This window comes from Dromiciops gliroides, chromosome 3 (assembly GCF_019393635.1).
Source record: "Dromiciops gliroides isolate mDroGli1 chromosome 3, mDroGli1.pri, whole genome shotgun sequence".
NCBI lineage: Eukaryota > Metazoa > Chordata > Mammalia > Microbiotheria > Microbiotheriidae > Dromiciops > Dromiciops gliroides.
In genome coordinates, this window is record NC_057863.1 from 44692005 (window position 1) to 44716657 (window position 24653).

Sequence of the window (24653 nt, forward strand, 5' to 3'; positions counted from 1 at the left end):
ATCTAAGATCATAATAACTATTTATATCCTGCCTTTACACATGCCATTTCAGTTGATCCTCACTTGCAACAACTCTAGGAGGTAGATGCTCTTATTAACCCCATTTTACAGATGAGGAAACTGACTCCAACAGAGATTAAGCAACTTCCTCAAAGTCATACAGCTAATAAGTATCAGAGGCTAAATTTGAATTTAGTACCACCTAGCTGCCTCAAGAAAGGTGAATGGCATTCTCTGTTCCTAATATAGGACACTCTTTTGAGTGAGATGCAGTGGTAAAATGGAGAGAGAGTCGACCTCAGAATGAGGAAGACTTAGATTCCAGTCTAACCTCTGATATGTACTAGCTGTGGAACACTGGAAAAGTCAAATTGACTTCTCACTGTCCCTGGACAGCTCTCAGAGGATTGTAGAGGAGTCACTGTTGGAGGGAACTTCTCACTGGGAGTTTCCTATAACTCATGAAATCAGAGGCCCACTTCCAATAAAATACAGTCTCTTCCTCACAGGCTTCTTGGGAGGCTTGAATGAGAGAATGTCCATAAAGTACTGACCCGACTGAGCCAGAGAAATGGTGACTCTTTTTTTTTAATTTTTGCAGGGCAATGAGGGTTAAGTGACTTGCCCAGGGTCACACAGCTAGTAAGTGTCAAGTGTCTGAGGCCAGATTTGAACTCAGGTCCTCCTGAATCCAGGGTCGGTGCTTTATCCACTGGGCCACCTAGCTGCTCCCAATGGTGACTCTTATTAATCATATGCCACACCCCATCTTTTATTGATTCTATTCCTCTTGAATAAGGTATACCACTCCTCCCTCTCTCTCTCTGTCTCTCTGTGTCCCTGTATCTGTGTCTGTCTCTCTGTCTCTCTCTCCCCCTCTCTCCCTCCTATTTGAGATGGTATACAGCCCACTACTGGTCAGTCCCCTTTGTCCAACTGTTCTAAATTAACTCCAAGTCCCTAGATCAGTTTTAGCTGATGATAATCTTTGTCTGCAAACATGAAATGCTTTCTCTCTCTCCCATCTCTGTCTCTGTTCCTCTGGAGAGTGGTTGTCAGGTTGGGCAGGATTGAAGAGACTTTTGGTCCTGTCTCAGATACATTCCCTGTGAAGACCACATTTCTTTATATTCCAAGGCAGATCAACATACACATGCCTATCAAGCAATGCCTTTTCTCCGTCCTACCAGTCAACGAATTGACAAGTATTTATAAAATGCCTACTATGTGCCAGCGGCCAGGGACACAAGTACAAAGGGTGAAACTAGCCCTATTCATGAGAAGCTTACATTCCAATAGGGGAGAGAATGAATAAAATAAAAAGCATATGTAGAATGCATATAAAGAGAAAACATAAAGGAATTAGTGCAATGTATTTTGGGAGGGAGGGCTCTAGCAATTCAGGGAATCAGGAAGGACTTCATGTAGAAGATGGGGCTTGAGCTGTGTCTTAAAGGAACAGAAGGATTCCATGAAGCAAAGATGAAGAGGAATGGCATTCCAGGCATGGGGAACAGTCAGGACAAAGGCAAAGAAGTAGGAACTGGAGAAACAGACAGAAGGCCAGTTTGACCGGACCACAGAGGGGAAGGGATGCCATGATGTCCATCGAGGCTAGAAAGGGTTCAGATTGTGAAGGGCTTTGAAAGCTAAACAGAGCAGTTTACATTTTATTCCAGAGGTAATAGGGAATTATAGGAGTTTATTGCAAGCCCTTTTTACCTGAGGATTTTTTATGTGACCCCAGGTTTATAGGCATATAAAATAGGTATACATAGCCTTTTACTGTTGTCAAAATTTTGACATTGTTATGTGATCCCATATGGGGTCTTGACCCACAGTTTAAGAAGCTTTGACTTAGAAGAGTGGAGGGTTTGGTTTTTTCATAGGGAGAGGGAGATAATGAGTTCAGTTTTGGACGAGTTGAGTTTGAGATGTCTCTGGAATTTCCAGTTGAAAATATCCAATAGAGAGCTGGAGAAATGAGGTCCAGTAGATCTGGGAGTCATCTGTATAGAGATGATGTTTTCACTACTGGGGACCAGTGAAGTTACTAAGAGAGAAAACAGGGAGAAGAGAAGAAAGCCTATGACAAAACCTTGGGGAAGACTCAGAGTTAAGGTAGGCAAAGATCATGATGAGCTTGTAAAGGAGATGTAATCAGATGGGTGGAAAGTAAACAGAAGAGAGCAGTATCATGAAAACCCAGAGCAAAGAGTTTCCAGGAGGAGATGGTGGTCAACAGTATCAGATGCAGCTGGCAGGGGTAAAGCTTGGTAGAGATTGGGGGCTAGCTATATAGATTTGGGAGGCATTAGAACAGATGCTCGAATCACCCCCTGGGCCATGCTGTAGCACGAACGGTGTGTCCGGGAAGCAGCACTACACTTTAAGGAGTAAAAAGCCAAGAAACAGTAAGCCAGGATGAGTAGGCAGAGAAAGCAGAAGACCATCGAAAACTTCTTTGGGGGAAAGGTAGACCACAATACATCCTCAGAAGAAGAAGATAATAATAGGGTCAAAGCTCCAACATCCAAAGCTTCCAAGAAAAATATGAACTGGTCTCAGGCCATGGAAGCTCTCAAAAGGGACTTTGAAGAGAAAGTAGGAGAGATAGAACGAAGATGTAGAGAAAGAGAGGAAGGAATGGAAAGAGAAATGAGAGCAATGCAGGAGAGTCATGAGAAAAAAGTCAACAGTTTGAAAAGCCAAATGGAAAAGGAGATTAAAAAACTGTCTGTTGAAAATAATTGCCTAAGAATTAGGATTGAACAAATGGAAGCTAGTGAGCTTATGAGAAACCAAGACACAGTAAAGCAAATCCAATTGAATGAAAAAATAGAAGGCAATGTGAAATATCTCCTTGGAAAAACAGCTGACCTAGAAAATAAATCTAGGAGAGATAATTTGAAAATCATTGGACTACCTGAAAACCATGACCAAAACAAGAGTTTAGACACCATCCTCCAAGAGATTGTGAGGGAAAATTGCCCTGATATTCTAGAAGCAGAAGCTAAAATAGAAATTGAAAAAATCCACCGATCACCTCCTGAAAGAGATCCCAAAAGGAAAACCTCCAGGAATATTATAGCCAAATTCCAGAACTCCCAGGTCAAGGAGAAAATATTGCAAGCAGCTAGAAAAAAGGAATTTAAATACTGTGGAGCTCCAATAAGGATAAAGCAAGATCTAGCAGCTTCTACATTAAAGGACCGGAGGGCATGGAATATGATATTCCAGAGGGCAAAGGAACTGGGACTACAGCCAAAAATCACATACCCAGCAAAACTAAGCATCATCTTTCAGAGGCAAACATGGAACTTCAAGGAGAAAGAAGACTTTCAGGCATTTGTTATGAAAAGACCTGAACTGAATAGAAAATTTGACTTTCAAATACAACACCCCTGAGAAGCATAAAAAGATAAACAGGAAAAAGACTTCATGAGGGATATTAAAAGATCAAACTGTTAACATTCCTATATGGGAAGATAATACAGAGGACACAGGTCTGAACTGAATACGAAGGGAAGTTATGTTTTGTTCTTTGTGGGGTGTCTTATGTATGGGGCTGGATTTGGGCTTGGGGCCTCCTGGGTCCAGGGCTGGTGCATTGTCCACTGTGCCACCTAACTAACCCATAATGACATCCTTAAAATAGGGTTGAGGTGTAGGAGAAATAGACTGGGGGAGGGGGAAGGGGAGAGATGGTCTGGGGAGAGGTTATTCATATGAAGGAAACAAGAAAAAAGCTTATGGAGGGGAGGGGAAGAGGGGGAAGGAATTGGGGAGTGATTGAACCTTAATGTCATCAGAATTGACTCAAAGAAGGACTAACATACATACTCAAGTGGGTATAGTAATATATTTTGCCCTGAGGGAGGGGAGGGAGATAAGGGGGGGGGAGGGAAAGGAGGGAAGGGCAGATTCTGGGAAAGAGTAGTAAAAAGCAAAATACTTTCAAGGAAGGTGAAGACGTTCTGCATAATGGCACAAGTATGAAATATTGAATTGCTTGATTTCATAGGGAGGGTTGAGGAGAGAGGGAGGAAGAAAATTTGGAACATAGAATTAGCTCAAAGACCTTAAACTCATCAGAGTAAATATCATGGGAAGGGAATAGGATGGAGGGAAATAGTTATGATGACTTTGCTGGGCTAATACGAAGAAAATTCTTTGTCAAGTTTAAGATACATTATTTAGGGTATGATGAACAGGATACTATTAGAAAAACCTGGAAAGACCTACATGAACTGAAGCAGAGTGAAATGCACTGTATACAAAATAACAGCAATAGTGTAAAATGATCTGCTGGGAAGCATGTGGTTATTTTCAGCAAGGCAATGGTCCAATATAACCCTGAAGGACTATGAAAATGGCAACCCATCTACAGAGAAAGAAGTGATAGTATCTGAAATAGTTGGAAACACATTTTTTTCTTTTTTTTCTTTTCTCTTTTTTTTGGTGAGGCAATTGGGGTTGGGTGGCTTGCCCGGGGTCATGTGGCTGGTGGGTGTTGGGTGTGTGGGGCCGGATTTGGGCTCGGGTGCTCCTGGTTCCAGGGCCGGTGCTCTGTCCGCTGCACCACCTAGCTGCCCCTGGAAACACATTTTTTCTCTTTGACAATTCCTCAGTCTGAAGTTTTGGGAGTTTTTTGACTCACAACCTAGCTAATGTGGGAATGTTTTCCATGACTACTCATGTATAATTAATTTTGAAATGCTTGAGTTCTGGTGGGTGGGGGTGGGAATAGAGGAGGAAGAGAAGTTGGAACAATTTTTTTTTAAAATTGATGTTAAAATTTGTTTTTACATATATTTTGGAAAATAAAATTCTATTCTAAAAAAAAAAAGAACAGATGCTCACTATACCTTCGGGAGCTAATGAGATTACTAGAAGTAGAAGAGAAGAGCACTGAGGATGGAGCCTTGGGTACACTGTGTAATGGATGAAAACATTTCTTGAGACACTTGGGGATCCATAGTGATAGTCCTTGGAGGACAAGAAGTTCCTTCCTTCTCAGAGGAGTGATGTCTGCCCTCTACAGAAATGCAGGACCGTGGAAAGTGCCCTGGCTTGGAAACCACTGGTCAGGGTTCAGATTCTGCCGCCGATTCCATGCAGATGGGAATATGCATTACCTCTCTTTCTCCCCCTTGAAATGATTTTGCATATAATTCCTATTAAATTACTTGAGAACACAAAATTTTCTGTTCCATAAGATCAGAGCCCCTTGGGCATTTCATTTTTTGTCTTTGCATACCCAGTCTCTTGTTGATTAGATGTCCCCTGAGGTGGTTAGAGAGGGGAAGTTACACTTCCTCTGCCCTGGCACATGGGAGAAGGGTGCCCTCCAGGCTGGCATCCCCTTTTGGCTGTGTCAAGGTTGGTTTCACTAAACAGAAAGGCAGGTGACATGCCTGGAGGACAAAGGGGCAGGTGGGCTGGGAGCTATGCCTCATTTCCATCCCCAGCCATTCTGAATTTATTTTCATGGAACAAGCAGTCTGGTCACACTAAGTGAGCAGCTTTGCTTGCTCTGAGGGTGTGTTGGTGCATATGTACATTTTTAAACTCAAGGGTGCTATTCATGACTGTCTATTGAACCATAATGACAGTGGCTTTGGCTTTTAATTTTTTTTTCTGTTAATGAAAAACTACACATAGGCCAGATCTGGTAGAGATAGTTGGCAAGCATTTTTATTAAGTACCTACTATGTGCCAGGCACTATGGATACAAAACCAAAATGAACCCATCTGGGTGGACCACTGCTCATTTGGCCCACCCACCCTGCAGCAAGGTGAGTGGATGGGAGGGTCCAGTCCAGCATCTTCCGCAATACCCCTGGAGACTCCGAGCATCACCATTTATTCATCTGTTCTATGGCTAGCATGTTCCTCTACCTGTTCCTCTTCCCATCCTTGTATTAATCAACCACCTGCCACATAGGAGCAAATTCACCCAGTTCTATCTCCCATTATCTTATTCCTATCCTCCTCACTTCCACCCTCTCCAACCCTGCCCCCACCCTTTCCACTATGCTCCCCAGAATTCTCATTACATAGAGAATAAACTTCCCTTTTCCATGGACCTCTTTCTCTCACACTTCCTCCGTCTAATAGTCCTGTCTGAGACCTGACTTCATCATGACTGTAGGGCATCAGCATTCCCAGTCATCCTTTCTAGCACTGACTGTTCCTTCTCTCACACACCTGACCCACTGCTCCTAAAAGGAAGAGTCAGATACTCCTTGATTTGCACTCCCAGACTCTCCCTTTTTTTTAAGGGTTTTTGTTTTTTTTTTAGTGAGGCAATTGGGGTTAAGTGACTTGCCCAGGGTCACACAGCTAGTAAGTGTTAAGTGTCTGAGGCCGGATTTAAACTCAGGTCCTCCTGACTCCAGGGCCGGTGCTCTATTCACCTAGCTGCCCCGAGACTCTCCCTTTAACCACCATCACTCAGCAACTTCTCCACCTTTGAAATCCACTTCATCAAAATCCCCACCCCAACCCATATCATCCTCACTTTTATAAGCATTCTCTACCCTTTTTCAAGTAGGCTTGCATCTGGTTTGCTATCTTCTCTCCGACTTCCATCCTTATACCAAAAGATTTCAGTGTTCAAATCGATGATCCTTCAGACTCCCCAAGCTCCCAGTTCTTCAGTTCCCTTGGATCTCAACACTCTTCCACTCGACTTCAGCCATGCTTTGGGAAGTAAACTCATGAGATCACACCATTGTCCCTAGGTGTTCCATTCCCATAACTAGATAAAATTCTAACATTCCTCTCTTTCTTTGAACTCTTCTTATTCCATTTCTCCTTATATCTCACCCCTCTTCTAGATCTGTTCTTCACCCTTATTGAGTCCTTTAATATCTCCACCCCTTGGTACCTTCTCAAGTCATTACTTAGCTCTGACTTTCCAATTTCAACTCTCAAATTAGCCATTTCACTGCTACACTCTCTTCTGATCATGAATATCTTGCCCCTTGGTCCACTGTCACTTGGAATGATGATAGATGATACCAGCTTATGACTTCCCCTTGAAAGATATCTATTCACAGTGCCCACTTCCTCTTTTCTCATTCACTCTTTAGAACCTTTTGTCTGGCTTTTGATCTCATCACTCAACTGAAACTGCTTTCTCACATGATCTCCTAACTGCCCTGATTGTCTTTTCTCTGGCCTTGTCTCTCCTCCCTATAGGCTGCACCTGGTGTTCTTGACCACCTTCTCCTCCTACATGCTTTCTCCTCTCTGTGCTTTCATACCATGGCTCTCTTCGAGTTTACCTTCCACCTGACAGCTCCTTTTACATCTCCTTTACTGGCCTATCATCTACAATGCCTGCCTTAACTAATTCATCTTCCTAGGCCCTCTTCTCTTTCCCCTCTGTCCTCTCTAGTCGTAACCTCATCATTTCCTGTGGTTTTAATCACCATCTCTACACTCTCTCTTCCTAGCACTCTATCTGCCATCTCTAGGGGTTTGCACTGGTCATTCCACATCCACCGAATGCACTCCTGGCTCAGCCCTTCCCCCTAGAATCTCCCTCTCCCTTCAAGATGCAGCTTAAGCATCACCTTCTTTCTGGGTTCCCCAACTCTTAGTACTCTTGGTCCTAAACTCCCTAGTACTGAACAGCTCGTCCTTTGTATTTATTCACATCATATTTATGCTCCCTATAGTCTGACTTGTTCTTGCCTTTCCCCATTAGAACAGAAGTTCCCCAGACTGCTTGCAACCTTGGGGATGGGGGAGGGGAGGGAGGGAATGAGAGGGATAAAATTTGGAACTCAAAACTTTAAATAAATTTTTAAAAAAGCTTGGTCAGAACAGAAGTTCCCTAAAGGTGGGGTTTCTTTAAACTTTTTATAAGTGAGCCCAATGCTCATCACAGTGCCAAGCTCATTAGCTTCTCCTTAACTGCTGCCCTCATGTAGTGTCATAAATTCTTGTCACTCCATGATAAACTGATTGAAGGAGCTTACAAGAAGTAGATTGTAGTACAATGGTACTTCTTTCTCAAGAATTCAAATTAGGGGCAGCTAGGTGGTACAGTGGATAGAGCACTGGCCCTGGAGTCAGGAGGACCTGAGTTCAAATCTGGCCTCAGACATTTGACACTTACTAGCTGTGTGACCCTGGGCAAGTCACTTAACCCCAATTGCCTCACTAAAAATTAAAAAAAAATAATAATTCAAATCATTTTGTACTTTATGGCTAGAACCCTAACAAGCACACCTGTAAAGATACATCTAGCCTTTCTCTCCCTCCCTCTCTGTCTGTCTCTGTGTTTCTCTGTCTTTCTGTCTGTCTATCTCTCTGTTGGTCTCTGTCTCTCTGTCTCTTTGTCTCTGTGTCTCAGTTTCTGTCACTGTGTCTTTGTCTCTGTCTCTCTGTCTCTGTCTTTCTACCTCTATGTCTCTCTGTCTCTGCCTGTCTCTGTTTCTTTGTCTCTTCTCTCTCTGTCTTTCTCTGTGTCTCTATCTCTCTTGTCTCTTTTTCTTGATCCCCACGCCTGTGATTTCATTCGTGTATGGAGCCCCTGGTTGAAGAAACTCCCCCTACCAATACAGATGGACATTTTTGTACAATCTATAGTCTTAGAGAGTTGGCTAGAGTGGTTAAATCATTTTCTTGGTGTCACACAGCCATTGTGTAGTAGGAAGGGACTTTAATCCACGCCTTCCTGGCTCTGCTGTCAGCTTTCTTTCGTCATGCTATGTTGTCATGAACGTATCATTATCTTCTAACAAATCAAAGATAGATAGTTGGACAATAGCCTAAAATCACTCTGCTTCATGTTTATAGAACCAGACATATGATGAATCCCCTCCCTTCTTGTTATTACTTTAATGGGCATGATTTAATGAGTATGGCATTAAGGATCACACCACCTCCAGTCACATGCCCAAATGGCTTAGCACTTAATGAAATAGTATTCTGTATTTTTTCCTGTGTCTTAGCTCCCCAACTGAGCTGTAAGCTGTTGTTGTTTGTCCTTCATTCTAGAGAACAATGACATCATGAGGGCCCTCCTAGTCTGGAGATCAGGTCTAATCCCTCTCTCCATCCTTCCCATTCTTCCAGTTTCAGTCCCAGGACCATCTCTTCCATGAAGTCCTTCCTGATCTCTGGAGCCTTCATTGATCTCATAGGCTGAAAGATCTAGGGCTGGAGACCAGCTAGTCCAAGCTCTTCATTTTACAAATGAGGAAACTGAGGCCCAGATAGCTTAAAGTGACATATGGATCATGGATTTAGAGCTGGCCAACTCGTCTAATTATTTCAGTTTGAAGAAACTTGCCCAAGGAGGTTAACTGAAACAAGACCCATTGCCCTGTAGGGAATATGCATCAGGGAGGAATTTGAACCCAGGGCCTCTGGCTTCATAGTCACTGTTCTTTTCCATGTGCTGAGCCATGTACAGTCTCCCACTTCTTGGAATTCCCATATCCCTTTCAGCCCCTACCACACGATTTCACAGTATCCCTTCAGAGAGGGTCTCATCACCAACAATGTGGAGCCTCATTGACCGAACCTGTCCTGCTTTATTTACATTGCCTGGCACACAACATGCACTTAAGAAGTGCTTGTTGACTATTGGATCCTCCATCTCCTCTGTTCTGTAACCTCAGGGTGCTTTAGGACAGTCCTGATGTGGAGGAATGTCAGGGGAGGGAGAGATGATGTGTCCTTTCTCATGTAGCTTTGCCAAGAGACTGTCCTTTGTCAGAGTTTATGTCCTAACAGGCAGTCTGGAAAATGTCTGTCACCATGCTCATAGATATTCATTGCAGGAAAGGACCTTACTACATAGCACTTCCTCTTATAAAAAAAATGATTTCCCTAAACCCTGAAAAAAAACACTGTTAGGAAAGATCTCTGGAGTGATCTGCCCTCTCTCTGTAGGGGTTTCAGTTTGGGCCACCTCTACCTCTACCTCCCCACCTCCTTGAAGGCCCAGTTCAAGTGTGACATTCTCCATGACTCCTTCCCCCTGATTCCCAGGGCTCCCCCCTTCAACGTAGCTTGTTTTTAACTCCTTTGAATGCATACTGTATTTGCTTTATACTATTTCTGTATGTGGTTACATATGTGACATGTTGCCTCTCCCTATGGAATGTAAGCTTTTTGAGGTCAGGGACTTTGTTTTGTTTTGTTTTTTGGTCTTTGTATCCTCTGTGATTATTTGCACAGTACCTGGTCCATAGAAGGTGCTTAATGAATGCTTGTTTTATTGACTATTAACAACTCCATGGAGTATATCCTAAGGGAATTATTATTCCCATTTCCCAGATGAAAAAACCAAAGCACACAAAAAAGGAGAGACCAATCCCAATTCAGGAAGTCATAGTCTTTCTAGCTTACCCAACTGCCAAATCCAGTTGATAATAGGCAGAAATTAATCTTGTATTTCATCTCTTTAACATGCAAGGAAATAAACAAAGAAAATTTAAAGCAATCTCCCCGCCAAAACCTCTAACCATTTGGCAATTTTGAGGGCAAGAGACCTTCCTTCCCAATGAAAAGCACCCAGTTTTGAACTTCTCTGTGAAACTCTGGGAGCAAAGTGGACCATTTTTACATAACAAATCCAGTGTGGGGCTAGTTCTAGTGACATTTGGGTAGCAAGTGACTCAAAGGAGAATCAAACATCTGCATGGGCCCAGAGGTAAAATCTCCCTAATCCTCTAGTTATGAGCACAAGTGGCAACCACAGAGAAGAAGGAAACATAGAATTTTAATAGTAGAAATGTCCTTGGAGACCATCTAGTACAGTTCAATCTTCTCATTTTATGAGAAATACTAAACTGTGGGATTTTCCTACATTAATAAAATCACTGGTCCAGACGAGAAAAACAAACTGACAGAAAAAAGTTATAGAGTATGGTCTTCCCTTGGAAAGTCCTCTCTCTCTCTCTCTCTTTCTCTTTCTCTTTCTCTTTCTCTTTCTCTTTCTCTTTCTCTTTCTCTTTCTCTTTCTCTTTCTCTTTCTCTTTCTCTTTCTCTCTCTCTCTCTTTCTCTCTCTCTCTTTCTCTTTCTCTCTCTCTTTCTCTTTCTCTTTCTCTCTCTCTCTTTCTCTCTCTCTCTTTCTCTTTCTCTCTCTCTTTCTCTTTCTCTCTCTCTTTCTCTCTCTCTCTTTCTCTTTCTCTTTTTCTCTTTCTCTTTCTCTCTCTCTTTCTCTTTCTCTTTCTCTTTCTCTTTCTCTTTCTCTTTCTCTTTCTCTTTCTCTTTCTCTTTCTCTTTCTCTTTCTCTTTCTCTCTCAAGAAAATGCCGGGGCAGCTAGGTGGTGCAGTGGATAGAGCACCAGCCCTGGAGTCAGGAGTACCTGAGTTCAAATCCGGCCTCAGACACTTAACACTTACTAGCTGTGTGACCCTGGGCAAGTCACTTAACCCCAATTGCCTCACTAAAAAATTTAAAAAAAGAAAGAAAATGCCAACAGCATGTGTCTTAAGTAGCTGTTGGCCTTGAGAAAACAAGGAAGATCTGGTTATCCATCATCTACTGAGCATATTTATAGGACTCATTCCCCATCCATTTATAGAGGTGCAGCTTCCCTACCAGTTTCTTTCTCTCTTTAGTGGCTTGCCTTTCCTTTATCAAGCAACTCACTCTCCTCTTCAAATGGGTGGTGGCTTGCTTTTTAGTCAAATGATGGAAAATGCTGCCATCAGTGTTGTTCTAACCAGCTCATGATTTTATTTCCAGAAGTATCTGAATCAAGAATTAATTGTTAGAAAGAATTGCAAACTGAGATGTCCAGCAATTGAAGAATGTCTGAACAAGTTGTGGTGGATGATTGTGATATAAAACTATTGTGCTTTAAGAAATGACAAGCAGGATGGTTTCAGAAAAACCTTGGAAGACCTGATGCAAAGTGCAGTGAACAGCTGTAGGAGAACACTGTACACGGTAACTGTGATATTGTAATAATGATCAACTGTGAAAGACTTAGGTACTCTGATCAAGACAATTCCAAAGAACCCATGATGAAAAATACTCTCCACTTCAAAAGAGAACTGATGAGGGGGCAGCTAGGTGGTGCAGTGGATAAAGCACCGGTCCTGGATTCAGGACTCCCTGAGTTCAAATCTGGCCTCAGACACTTAACACTTAACTAGCTGTGTGACCCTGGGCAAGTCACTTAACCCTCATGCAATGATGCCAAAAAAAAAGAGAGAACTGATGATCTCTGAGTAAAGATTAAAGCATACTTTTTTCTACTTTGTTTTTGTATGTGTGCACTTTCTTTTGCAACATGGTTAATATGGAAATATGTTTTACATAACTTCACATATATAATTGGCATCATATTGTGTGCCTTCTTGAGGAGTGGAGGAAGAACAGAGAAAGAAAGGAGAAAATTTGGAACTCAAAATCTTGTTTTGCAGGGCTATGGGGGTTAAGTGACTTGCCCATGGTCACACAGCTAGTAAGTGTCAAGTGTCCAAGGCTGGATTTGAACTCAGGTACTCCTGAATCCAAGGCTGGTGCTTCATCCACTGTGCCACCTAGCTGCCCTCCAATTCAAAATCTTTTAAAAAATGAATGTTTTTTTTTCAAAAAATGTAATTGGGAAACATTTAATGAAATAAATAAAACTTTTTTAAAAAATTAGTTGCCAGACTTATACAGTCCAATACCAGTTTCTCCCTCTTATCCAACTATTGTAAATCAGCTCTAAGCCCCCAGATCTATTTTGGTTGATAATGGTCTCATGTCTCTATACAGGGGAAAAAAATTCCTCTATCTCCCATCTCAGTTGACCAATATTTTTTATTGCAGCTAAGAACTTAGAGTTAAATGTTTGCGTTTTTTAAATGGGAAAAGGGTCCTTTTTGAAAGGAAAAGCAACTTAATTTGGTAAATAAGGTAGTGAATCCCATTTTCACAGCATTTTAGGATTGGAAGATAACTCAGAGGTCATATAGTTCAACCTATGCCTGAATTGTAATTTTCTCTACACACACCCAGCTAGGCTCATCCATGCTTTGCTTAAAGACCTTCAAGGAGAAAGGGTCCACTACCACCTGAGGCATTCCATTCTTCATTAGGACAATTCTATTAAGTTTTTCTGGGGTTTTTTGTTTGCTTGTTTGTTGCTTTTTTTGCAGGGTAATGGGGGTTAAGTGACTTGCCCAGGGTCACGCAGCTAGTGTCAAGTGTTTGAGACTGGATTTGAACTCAGGTCCTCCTGATTCCAAGGCTGGTGCTTCATCCGTTGTGCCACCTAGCTGCCCTCTTAAGTTTTTCTAAATATGCCTCTTTGCCACTGTCACCCATTGCTCCTAGTTTGGCCCTTTAGGGCCAAGCAGAAAAAAAGCTTATTCCCTTTTCTCTGTGAGGGCCCCCCCAAATACTTGAAGATGGTTATCATGTTCATACTGAGATTTCTATTCTTCAGGCTAAGCATCCTGAGTTCCTTCATATGAATCTTCTCAAATGTTAGAGGGCTCTCAAGACTCTTCCCCACACTCACTGTCCTCCTTCATTCCCCCCCCTACCCCGTTTGGGTGTGGGTGTGTATCCTTTCCGAACCATAATACCTAGAACTGAATGTAGCTCTTCACATCAGGTCTAATGAGGGCAGGATCCAGAGGCCACTACCTCCGTATCCTGGAAGTCATGCCACTCAAGATGACAACAGCTGCTTGTGCATTAAGGGTTGCCAAATTCAGACATGATAGGAAATTCTTCCCTGCCTCCCCATGATCTAACTTCCCCCTTCCAATGCCTCTCCACTTCACTCCCCTCCTACCCACCTCCATCCCTGGCCAAATATCTTCCTTTTGAAAATCTTTTTGTGGAAAATGGATCACCCTTCTCTTTCATTGTTAAACCAAGTCTAATCTGGACTTTATACCTAAGGGTCAGAGCTACAGCACTGCTCTTTCAAGTTTATCAGGGACCTCCTTGCCAAATCCAAAGGCCTTTCCTCAGTCTTTATCTCCTTTAAATTTGACACTTGTTAAAATGATCCCTTCCCATGGCTTCAGTGATACGCTATCTCCTGATTCTTCTTTTATATCTCTAACCAACCCCCTTGGCATTGCTGGAGATTCTTTCAGCACCTTGGTTATTTCCCAAGATCCTCTCCTTGCCCTTCTCTTCCTTCACATTCTCCTTCAGTGAACTCCTTTGTAAACTCTTCCAATTTCTTCCAAACTGACATCTTTCCTCACCTTTTAAATTGGCCCTGGCACTCTTTTGCTCACTGCCTGCCACTCATCTACATTGAGATGTACTGCCATCTCCTCAGACTCAACATACCTCAAACTGAACTCAGAGATCTGGAACTTGAAGGGTCTTTGAGCCCATCTTTTCCACTGCCTCATTGTACTAATGAGAAAATCAAGGCCAGAGGAAGTTCGGTGACTGACCAAGGACACACAGGTAGGAAGTGATAGGATGAGGATTTGACCTTGGTCTGGTGACTCCATGTATCATCTCCATTTCATTCCCCTTGATCCCAGTCTCTTCCTCACAGGCTTCTCGGGAGGCTTGAATGAGAGGATGTCCATAAAGTACTGACCCAACTGAGCCAGAGAAATGGTGACTCTTTTTTTTTAACTTTTGCAGGGCAATGAGGGTTAAGTGACCTGCCCAGGGTCACACAGCTAGTAAGTGTTAAGTGTCTGAGGCTGGATTTGAACTCAGGTACTCCTGAATCCAGGGCCAGCACTTTAACCACTACGCCATCTAGCTGCCCCAGTCTAGTTGATTTTGATTACATTTGAATCTTTGTTACAAGAGAAGGATCACTGGGTAGAGAAAAGAGAGGGAATATATTTGGAAATGAATGTTATATAAAAGGAAAAATCATCTATAACATTTTCATTAAATTAGAAAACCATATCAGCCTTTCTGGACCCCCTCTCCCAACTCACACCAGTACCAGCAAGTTTACTGCCTTGGGAGCCAGGGGTAACCGCCAACTCTGACACTTATTTGTTATGTGATGCAGGAGTGACTTACTCTGTTTTCCTGTTTGGAATATACTTATGCATCTGTGATTTTTTCACTGATTTGGGTCCTTTTCCACTAACAATGGACATGGCTCTTCAACTTTACCTGTTGATCTAGGATCCACCTGTCAGTCTACATCAGAGGATCCACCCAATACAATGGAGGGGCTTTCTCTCATTCTGTTAACAATGGAAGGATACCAATGGAGCATATGGAGAGTCCCTTAGTTAGTCCTTGTTCTCGCTATTTGACTAACCAATCTTTTATCATTAAAGATCAGAGGATTCTGGAGATTGTGCTTGGAAGGACCTCTGAGGTCATTGTTCAAGGTCACGCCACAAGTGAACAGAGGGAGACTCTCAAATGGCATTCCATATACCCATTCTATGGACTAAACTCTCATTACTAATGGATTTTAGGCTGCTCATATCTACCATGAGCCATCTTGTTGCTCTTTGGGGGGCCCTTAGCTTCATTTCTTCAGAGACTGTAGTATTCCATGCCTCACAGTCACCCCAAAATCAGTGGAAGAATGTAGCTGCTGAGAAATGCTATCCATCTCACAAGGATTACTTTGAATCCTTAAATAATTCCATAAGCATATGTAATCACACAAGGCCTCAATTAACTACTCTGTTTTAATTATCCTAAAATTGAAAGGTTCAGAGGAAGAGGAAATTGGATGGAATTGAGTCACCTTTGAGGAGTTAAGACATCAGCTGGACTTCAGAGGATATAGAAGGTTGAGATAGGTCAAGGGGAGCTGGGGAAGGATATTCTAGGAGGAAGGAATTTTATGAACCAAGTCTTAGAATTGGAATGAACATTTTATTTAGGAGGGACCATTCTCACTAAAATAGAAGGTTTGTGTTGGGGAAAAGTATTGGACAGGTGGCAGTCTCATAACAGAGAACCTCCAATCGTAGAGTTTGGATTTGATAGAGTAGGTGACAGGGTACCAATGACTATTTTCAGCCTAGGAGTAATGAAATATAATTGGCCTTTTAAGAAAATTAATTTGAATTTAGTATGTTGGCTGGATTAGAGAGGCTAAACTGGGACAAGGAGATCAGGTAAAAGGCTGCGGTGGTCCGGGTTTGGGGTCATGAACATTCTAACTAGAAATGGTAATGGGGATAGGCTGAGTTTTTTGTCCTTTAATTTTTACTACATGATGTAGAGCATATACTACATTTTGGGACATACAAATCACTGGTAGTACTTGAAAGATCATAGATAATCACATTTGGTCTTAAAAGGGCATTTTTTAAAGGGTATTTTTTTTGTTTGCAGGGAAATAAGGGTTAAGTGACTTGCCCAGGGTCACACAGCTAGTCAGTGTCAAGTGTCTGAGGTCAGATTTGAACTCAGGTCCTCCTGAATCCAAGGCTGGTGCTTTATCCACTACACCACCTACCTGCCCCCTAAAAGGGTATTTTTAAATGCAAAAGGAAATGCTGTTCGATAAAAAAATGGCAAAATTGAAGCATCCCTAGATACATATTGTTTGGTATGGTGAAATATTCTAAACACGAGTAAACAAATGCTTTACAAAACAGTACAGAGAACAGCTGCTTATGAGTAGTATTGCTCTTCTATAGAATGAAGAACAGTGGGAAGGGAAAATGGAAGGTGAAAAAACATGTCTATTGACACATACTGGAATGGCCAGTCCACTGAGTTTGTATGACAACCTGTAGAATTATAGCAGTTCCTATGAATAGTCTCAGCCTGTCTAATTCTTAGGCCTCGTCTCCTATAAATCTTCCATGTAGAATCTAGTCCACGTGCCAGAGCCTTCCTATGGACCTTTTTCTATTCCATGGGTACCAGTGAAGCACTTAGCCTACTTATCTATTATCCCTTTCTCTACACGACGTTCTTCACACACACACCCATCTTAATAGTATTTTATTTTTTTCTAGTTGCATGTAAAAATAGTTTTCAACCTTTGTTTTTGTAAGATTTTGAGTTCCAAATTTTTCTCCTTCCATCCCTCCCTCCCCTCCCTCCTCCCCAAGACAGAAAGAAATCTGATATATGCACACTCACATTAAGCATATTTCCACATTAGTCGCGTTGTGAAAGAAGACTCAGAACAAAAGGGAAAAACATCAAAAAAGGGAAAAAAAACAACAAAAAGTAGAAACAGTATGGTTCAATCTGCATTCAGATTCCATAGTTCTTTTTTCTGGATGTGGAAAGCATTTTCCATCATGAGTCCTTTGGAATTGTCTTGGATCACTGTATTGCTGAGAATAGCAGAGTCTATCACAGTTGATCTTCATACAATGTTACTGTTACTGTGCACAATGTTTTCCTGGTTCCACTTACTTCACTCAGCATCAGTCCACTTAAGTCTTTCCAGGTTTTCCTAAAATCCGCCCGCTCATCATTTCTTATAACACTATAGTATTCCATTACATTCATATACCACAACTTGTTCAGCCATTCCCCAATTGATGAGCATCTCCTCAATTTCCAGTTCTTTGCCACCACAAAGAAAGCTGCTATAAATATTTTTGTACACGTAGGTCCTTTTCTCTCTTCTATGATCTCTTTGGGATACAGGCCTAGTAGTGGCATTATTGGGTCAAAGGGTATGCACAGCCCTTAGCCTTTTGGGGATAGTTCCAAATTGCTCTTCAGAATGGATGGATCAGTTTACAGCTCCAACAATGATGCATTAGTGTTCCAATTTTTCAACATCTTCTCCAACATTTATTATTTTCCTTTTTTGTACATGACATTCTTTCCTCATCAAACAGCTCCTATGCATTGCATATCATTACATACGATGCCCATGCCATGTCATTTTAATTCATTGAAGCATTGTTCTCCTGACCACAATGATAAAATGCTTGCTCTATATTTTAGAATCCCCATTTAACAGGGCAACTCAAAGTTCTTTGAAAGCTTCATCTCATTCTCCCTAATTCAAATTAGGCTAGCATTATTATGGAAGCACCCCTTAACTCAGGTTCATAGCTACTGCTTGGCAAATAACCAGAACTCAGAACAGAGCAGCTGGCAATGGACTACAGAAACTGGCACACGCACACAGGCACCAAACCATCAGTTCCTGAACTAGGCTACAGCTGCCTAGAGCAATCATTTGGATTAAGCATTTTTACCCAAGATTCTGGAAACCTTAGGACAGGGATGAAGATCCAATAGAAATAAGGTGTTAGGTAGCATTACCAGTAGGTGGAAGAAATTAAGCCCCAAAAAGTTGAGGAGGGACCTTGGGCAAGTCACTTAACCCTCATTGCCCTGCAAAAAAAAAAAAGTTGAGGAGGAAGTTTCTAGGAGAGTCTTTAGTCCTTTAGGAAGCAGGAAGGATATCACTATCTGAGATATAATAAAGACTTGGTCAGAAATGATCCCCCCTAAAACTCAAAAATAATAAAAAAGAAAAAAGAAATTAAAAAAGAGAAAAAGAAATAATCCCAAAGTTATAAACCTTTGAGAAATCAGTGGTCATCAATAAAGGGAAATAAATGATGACAGGATGAGTAGTTCTACCTATAAATACTATAAAGAAAAAGTAGGGGCAGCTAGGTGGTGCAGTGGATAGAGCACCGGCCCTGGAGTCAGGAGGACCTGACCCTGGGCAAGTCACTTAACCCCAATTGCCTCACTAAAAAAAAAAAAAGTAGCCCAGGTGGGTCCTTCTAGAGAACAAGGGAAAATTCCCCAAGCACAGAAAGCACATCTATAAACTAGCCGATCAGCCCAAATGGTTAAGTCAATACCTCAAGCACTAGGCATTGTATGTGTTTGCATGTCCATTTGCATCCGCCTCTGTCTGCCCCAGTTACTCAGGTTAATTTCCTATTTGCATGACTGTAATGCCTTTTCCTCTTAAGAGGAATTTATTGCATATGGAACAAACATGGCTCCACCAAAGACCATGCACTATCACAGGTAACTGTCAGCCAGTCCCTTCCAAAGAAATCCAGGATGAAGACACAACTAAAATGACATCTTGGATAACTTTCTAGACTTCTTGCTTTCAGTTCATAAAAACATCTTCTCTGAATGGGAACTTTGGCTGTTGGCTTATGGCTCCTAGAGTATTCATTTTTAAAATGATGGTATTTCTAATTAGTTTTACATGCCTTTAAAATCATCTTGAGGGGGGCAGCTAGGTGGCGCAGTGGATAAAGCACTGGCCCTGGAGTCAGGAGTACCTGAGTTCAAATCTGGCCTCAGACACTTAACACTTACTAGCTGTGTGACCCTGAGCAAGTCACTTAACCCCAATTGCCTCACTAAAAAAAAATTAATTAATTAAATTAAAATCATCTTGAGGGAAGGGCTCAGGACTATCATAGATTAAATTTGTTTATTTGTTGTTTGATGAAGCTTGGGACAGTGTGCCCTGGAAGCAGTGCCCCACTTTAAGGAGTTAAAAGTTGAGAAATAGGCTAGGAAAATGAGCAGACGGAAACAAATGCTGACCCTATTTGTTGTTTGTCCCTTGTTCTTGAACAGGACCATGACATCAGGAGGCAATGTCATGACTTGCAATAAATTGGATTTAAGTGAGGGAGGGCTGTACAGTCACCAGCTTCACTCTCCCAGAGCCCATCTGGATCCAGTGTTAAGATTGTACATCAAGGGGGCAGCTAGGTGGCACAGTGGATAGAGCACCAGCCCTGGATTCAGGAGGACCTGAGTTCAAATCTGGCCTCAGACCCTTGACACTTACTAGCTGTGTGACCCTGGGCAAATCACTTAGCCCCAATTGCCTCAAAAAAAAAAAAAGATTGTACATCAAGGGGGCAGCTAGTGGAGCAGTGGATAAAGCACCAGCCCTGGATTCAGGAGGACCTGAGTTCAAATACAATCTCAGATACTTGACACTTATTAGCTGTGTGACCCTGGGCAAGTCATTTAACCCTGATTGCTCTGAAAAAAAAATTATACATCAAGACTACTGGAGATGGCCCCAGATGTTTAAGGAAATTGGGGTTAAGTGACTTGCCCAGGGTCACATAGCTAGTAAGTGTCAAGTGTCTGAGGCTGGATTTGAACTCACATCCTCCTGACTCCAGAGTCAGTGCTCTATCCACTGCACCACCTAGCTGTCCCTGTAGAGTATCACAAGTAGGAAGTGAAATTCTAGCCAAAATTACATAATTCTATTATGTATGTATAATATATGTATATACACATATATATTCTAAATAATTCTTAGCATTGAACTTGATGTCCCAGGGTCACAGTTTGTGTCTCTGACAGCAGCCTCACCTTGTTGAATATGTACACAGGGAAAATCTATATATGGGTTGGATAGATAGATAGAAAGATAGATAGATAGATAGATAGATAGATAGATAGATAGATAGATAGATAGATAGATAGATAGATAGATAGATAGATAGATAGAAAGATAGATAGAAAGATAGATAGATAGATAGATAGATAGATAGATAGATAGATAGATAGATAGATAGATAGACAGACAGACAGATAGACAAACAGGTGTGTGTTTTTTTTCCTCCCCAAACTTTAAAAGTTATCAAAATGGGGCAGCTAGGTGGCACAATGGATAGAGCACCAGCCCTGGATTCAGGAGGACCTGAGTTCAAATTCTGCCTCAGACACTTAACACTTACTAGCTGTGTGACCCTGGGCAAGTCACTTAACCCCAATTGCCTCACTAAAAAAAAAAAGTTATCAAAATACCCATCCTGATCTCCAAAGTTTGAATTTCTACTTTATCATGGATGGTGCTTGAAGGGATCTGAGAAACAGGAACCTAGATGCTTTTACTTCCACCTGTTCTTGACCAACAAGACCCTGGATGCCTCCATCTCCATTGTAGCCAAAGGCAGTATGGTGGAAGAGTACCATCCCAATCACATTATGATGCCATCCTCCCAAACACTCCCAGAGTCCCACTGTCAGAGCTGCCAGAGGGCACTGTTGTCAGCTAAGATGTTTCCTCCCAGCATGAGGGAGAGGACATGACTGTCCTTTCACTCCCTTCCCCATAGATGAGGGCCCCTAGTGTAAAGAATTAATTGTTATTTGAGGTTTTTATGCCTAGTTGCACACTGGCCTGGGGCTCCGCAAACCCCACGGTGCTCCACCCATTGGTTGTAGCCGTTGCCATGGCGCTGGCACCTCACTTTATCACCACTCGCTGACGCCTACTTGGGCCTGGCAAAATTATAATGATTGGAAGCCTAGTGAGGGCAGTCATGTGACTGTCAGAGCAGCCATCCCATTGGCTGGGACTGTGTGGGGTTTTTCTGGGATTGGGGGAGGAGAATTGGGCATTCTAGAGGGATGCTAGAACGACAGGAGGTCTGCTGCGTATTCTCAGCTGATTCCTGGGCGGTGGTATCTTTTGAGGTTGTATAATTTCCCTTTCCCCATTTTATTTCCTTTCCCTTGATCCTACTGATCTTTTCTGTGTTGTTTTTTTAAGTTCGTTCTTGTTAAAATAAATCTTGTTCTGTTTCGAGGGAGGCTGCCGGTCTCCTTCCTTGCCCCAATATTGCGCGAGCCGCTTAGCTAGCACTCCCCAATTAAAAATTGGTCCCCATACTAGGCAGTGGGGATCAGGACAGGGCCTTGGCAGCCTTCAGAATAGTCCTGGTCCACACGCTGGTAAAGCAGAACCTGCTGAGTCTGTGGAATTGCCCAGGAGATCTTGAGCAGCTCCAGCTAGGGCCGACACAGTTCCTTTTCCTAGCTGCATCCAACACATTTTCATTAAACTGTCAGGAGTCCTGCCATCTAAGAAAGTTGTTGAATGTTGCCAACCCACAGGAACTGAGAGCTGAAGCAAAGGGTTTACTATATTCCCAATTTCAGATTTGTGCCCCTGACAGAACTCCCAAAGCAACACACTGCTCATCATTGTACTGGGTAGTGTTGGAGGTTGAGAGGAAGGGGAGGGGAAAGAAGGGAGGTGGCTGAAGAAAGGCAATGGTTTAATGTTCCTTGTACAGAGGAAACCACTCAGAAGGTAGCAGAATTCTACAAATCCACATTATTCTTTATGTGTAGTTTACACAGGCTTAGGCACTCTCTCACTAGTATGGAGGGTCCAGCCCTATTTAGACATGCATCAACAAAAGACTGGACGACTTCCGAAAGAATTGCCCAGAGAAATCATAGTAGTCTGTCATCTTTGGCTGTTTCGAGTGCCCTGCTACAGTACTAGGGGGTAGTTTCAGGGTCCTTCCTTAATTTTTAAAATTTGTTTTAATTTAGGAAAGCACCATAAAGTGAGTGATTCTCCCACCCTACACTCCTTGCCTTTGACTTGGCACAAGGAAAATACACTAGCCCTCTTTGAGATGGTCATTCAAACTCAGCATCAAATTTCTTAGATCTCTAGGGTGCCTTAAAATAAAACCATCCTCTCAAGGGAATAAGTACAATGGCCCTTTGACTCACAGGGAGGCAAAGACAACACCCATTTATTCAGTTAAGTCTGTTAATCCTGAGTATGAAGTTGTTCTGTCTCAGGATACATGATTTGAACTGTGCTAATGTTGAATCCATGAACAAGCCCCAGTTTTAACAGGGCTCCCTTATGGTCTACCTCCAGACTGGAGAAAACTTCAGAAAGAGAACTATTTATACTCTTTACACTGGAAAAGCCAAGTCACTGTGATATTCCATTGATAGGTTCTAGCTGTGTATTCCAGGTGGGGCTTGGCCTCCTGCAGACTTTATAGAGGATGGTAGTCCACTACTAGGGCAAACTAAAAGCAAAACTGAAGGGGCAGCTAGGTGGCGCAGTGGATAGAGCACAGGCCCTGGAGTCAGGAGTACCTGAGTTCAAATCTGGCCTCAGACACTTAACACATACTAACTGTGTGACCCTGGGCAAGTCACTTAACCCCAATTGCCTCACTTAAAAAAAAATTAAAATTAAAAAAAAAAAAGCAAAATTGAGTCTCTTTCTGGTGTCAAATAAAGCCTCCTGGACTGGGGCTCCTATGGAACAAGACAGAATACCTTTTGAAGAACAATAGCATCAGCAACTCCCCTTTCCCCTTGATTAGCTCCCCTGAGGTAAATGGACAAAAGGCAAGGTTTGCTGCTCCAGAGAACATCTCACAGGTGTAGGCAAGTCCCATAGTCTGAATCCATCACCCCAACTCTTTCCTCCCCCCCCTCCGAAATGGGGCAGGAAAGAAAGGCTTATAGTCATCTGAATCAATTGGACAGCCAAGATCTCACACCCCCATGTATTAGTTTGAGTCACCCTTACTATGATGATGCTATGTAAGAAATGCAGCCTGATTGGCTCCTTTGCCTAATGATTGTTAGCTGAGGGTCTAAACTGAGAAGTAGCCTCTGTGGTACATCACCACTTCCTTAACTATGGTGATTCTTTCAACTCACCTTGAACTGTGGACATTCCCCAAGGCTTTTATCTGGATCCTCTTCTCTTCTCTAACTATAGTCTCTCTTTGGACAAGAGAGCCACCAGCTCCGGTGGATTCAATGATCATTTCTATGCACTTAATTCTGAAATCTACATACTCAGCATTTCTCTCTCTTGAACTCCTGTCTCATATAACTAGCTGGCTGGGGGCAGTTAGGTTGCACAGTGGATAAAACATCAGCTCTGGATTCAGGAGGACCTGAGTTCAAATTCAACCTCAGACACTTGACTAGCAGTGTGACCCTGGGCAAGTCACTTAACCCTCATTGCCCTGCAAAATAAATAAATAAATAAATAGCTGGCTGCTGAAAACAAAACCAATGCAGCCAAAGAAAGCAGAAAGCTGGTAAATAACTTTCATATCAAGCATCTCTGATAAGGGCCTCATTTCTCAAATATATAGAGAACTGAGTCAAATTTATAAATGGACCAGGCAGTTTTCAAAGTAATAAAAGCTATCTGTAGTCATGAAAAAAATGCTCTAAACCACTATTGAGTAGAGAAATGGAAAATAAAACCCCAAGGTACCACCTCACACCCATCAGATTGACTAATATGACAGAAAAGGAAAATGATAAATGTTGGAGAAGATGTGGGAAAATTAGGACACTAATGCATTGTTCGTGGAGTTGTCAACTTATTGGACCATTCTGGAGAACAATTTGGAACTATGCCCAAAGGGTAATCAAACTGTGCATACCCTGCGACCCAGCAATACCACTAGTAGGTCTGTATCCCAAAGAGATGATTTTTAAAAGGGAAAAGGGCCTACATGTACAGGAATATTTATAGCAGCTCTTTTTGTAGTGGCAAAGAACTGGAAATTGAGAGGATGCCCATCAATTGGGGAATGGCTGAACAAGTTGTGTTTATACATACACACCGAGCCCACATCACAGTAAGTGTGATCTCCTCCACACTCAGGTGAGCCATGTTCATTTTATTCAAGGGATTGACTGCTCACTAAGCTCCAAAACAAATCCCTGTATAGAAATGGCTCCTGTCCATGGTTTGATATATGTCTAGTATGTATCTTTTCTGAATTAGATCTTGGGAAGGAGGGAGGGCCGCAAGTGCTTTCGGCTTTTCACTCTAACTCCAAAGGAAAACAAAACACCCCCCACCAATAACCTAAATACTCAACACAAAAGTTTTCTAGTAGTACCAGGCAGGTGGGCACAGAGAATCTAGCCTGTGAGGAAACCAGAGAGGTTCTTGGATCCTGGAGGAGGTTGGAGGTTGTTGGGGGGAGGGGG

At 42.2% G+C, this 24653-nt stretch overlaps 1 protein-coding gene across 5 annotated transcripts in view; it reads right to left on the minus strand.

Moving 5' to 3' along the window:
* MCF2L2 (MCF.2 cell line derived transforming sequence-like 2) overlaps nt 1-24653 on the minus strand; it is a 375955-nt gene that overhangs the window by 108901 nt on the left and 242401 nt on the right. The gene's annotated exons all lie outside the window — the stretch shown is intronic.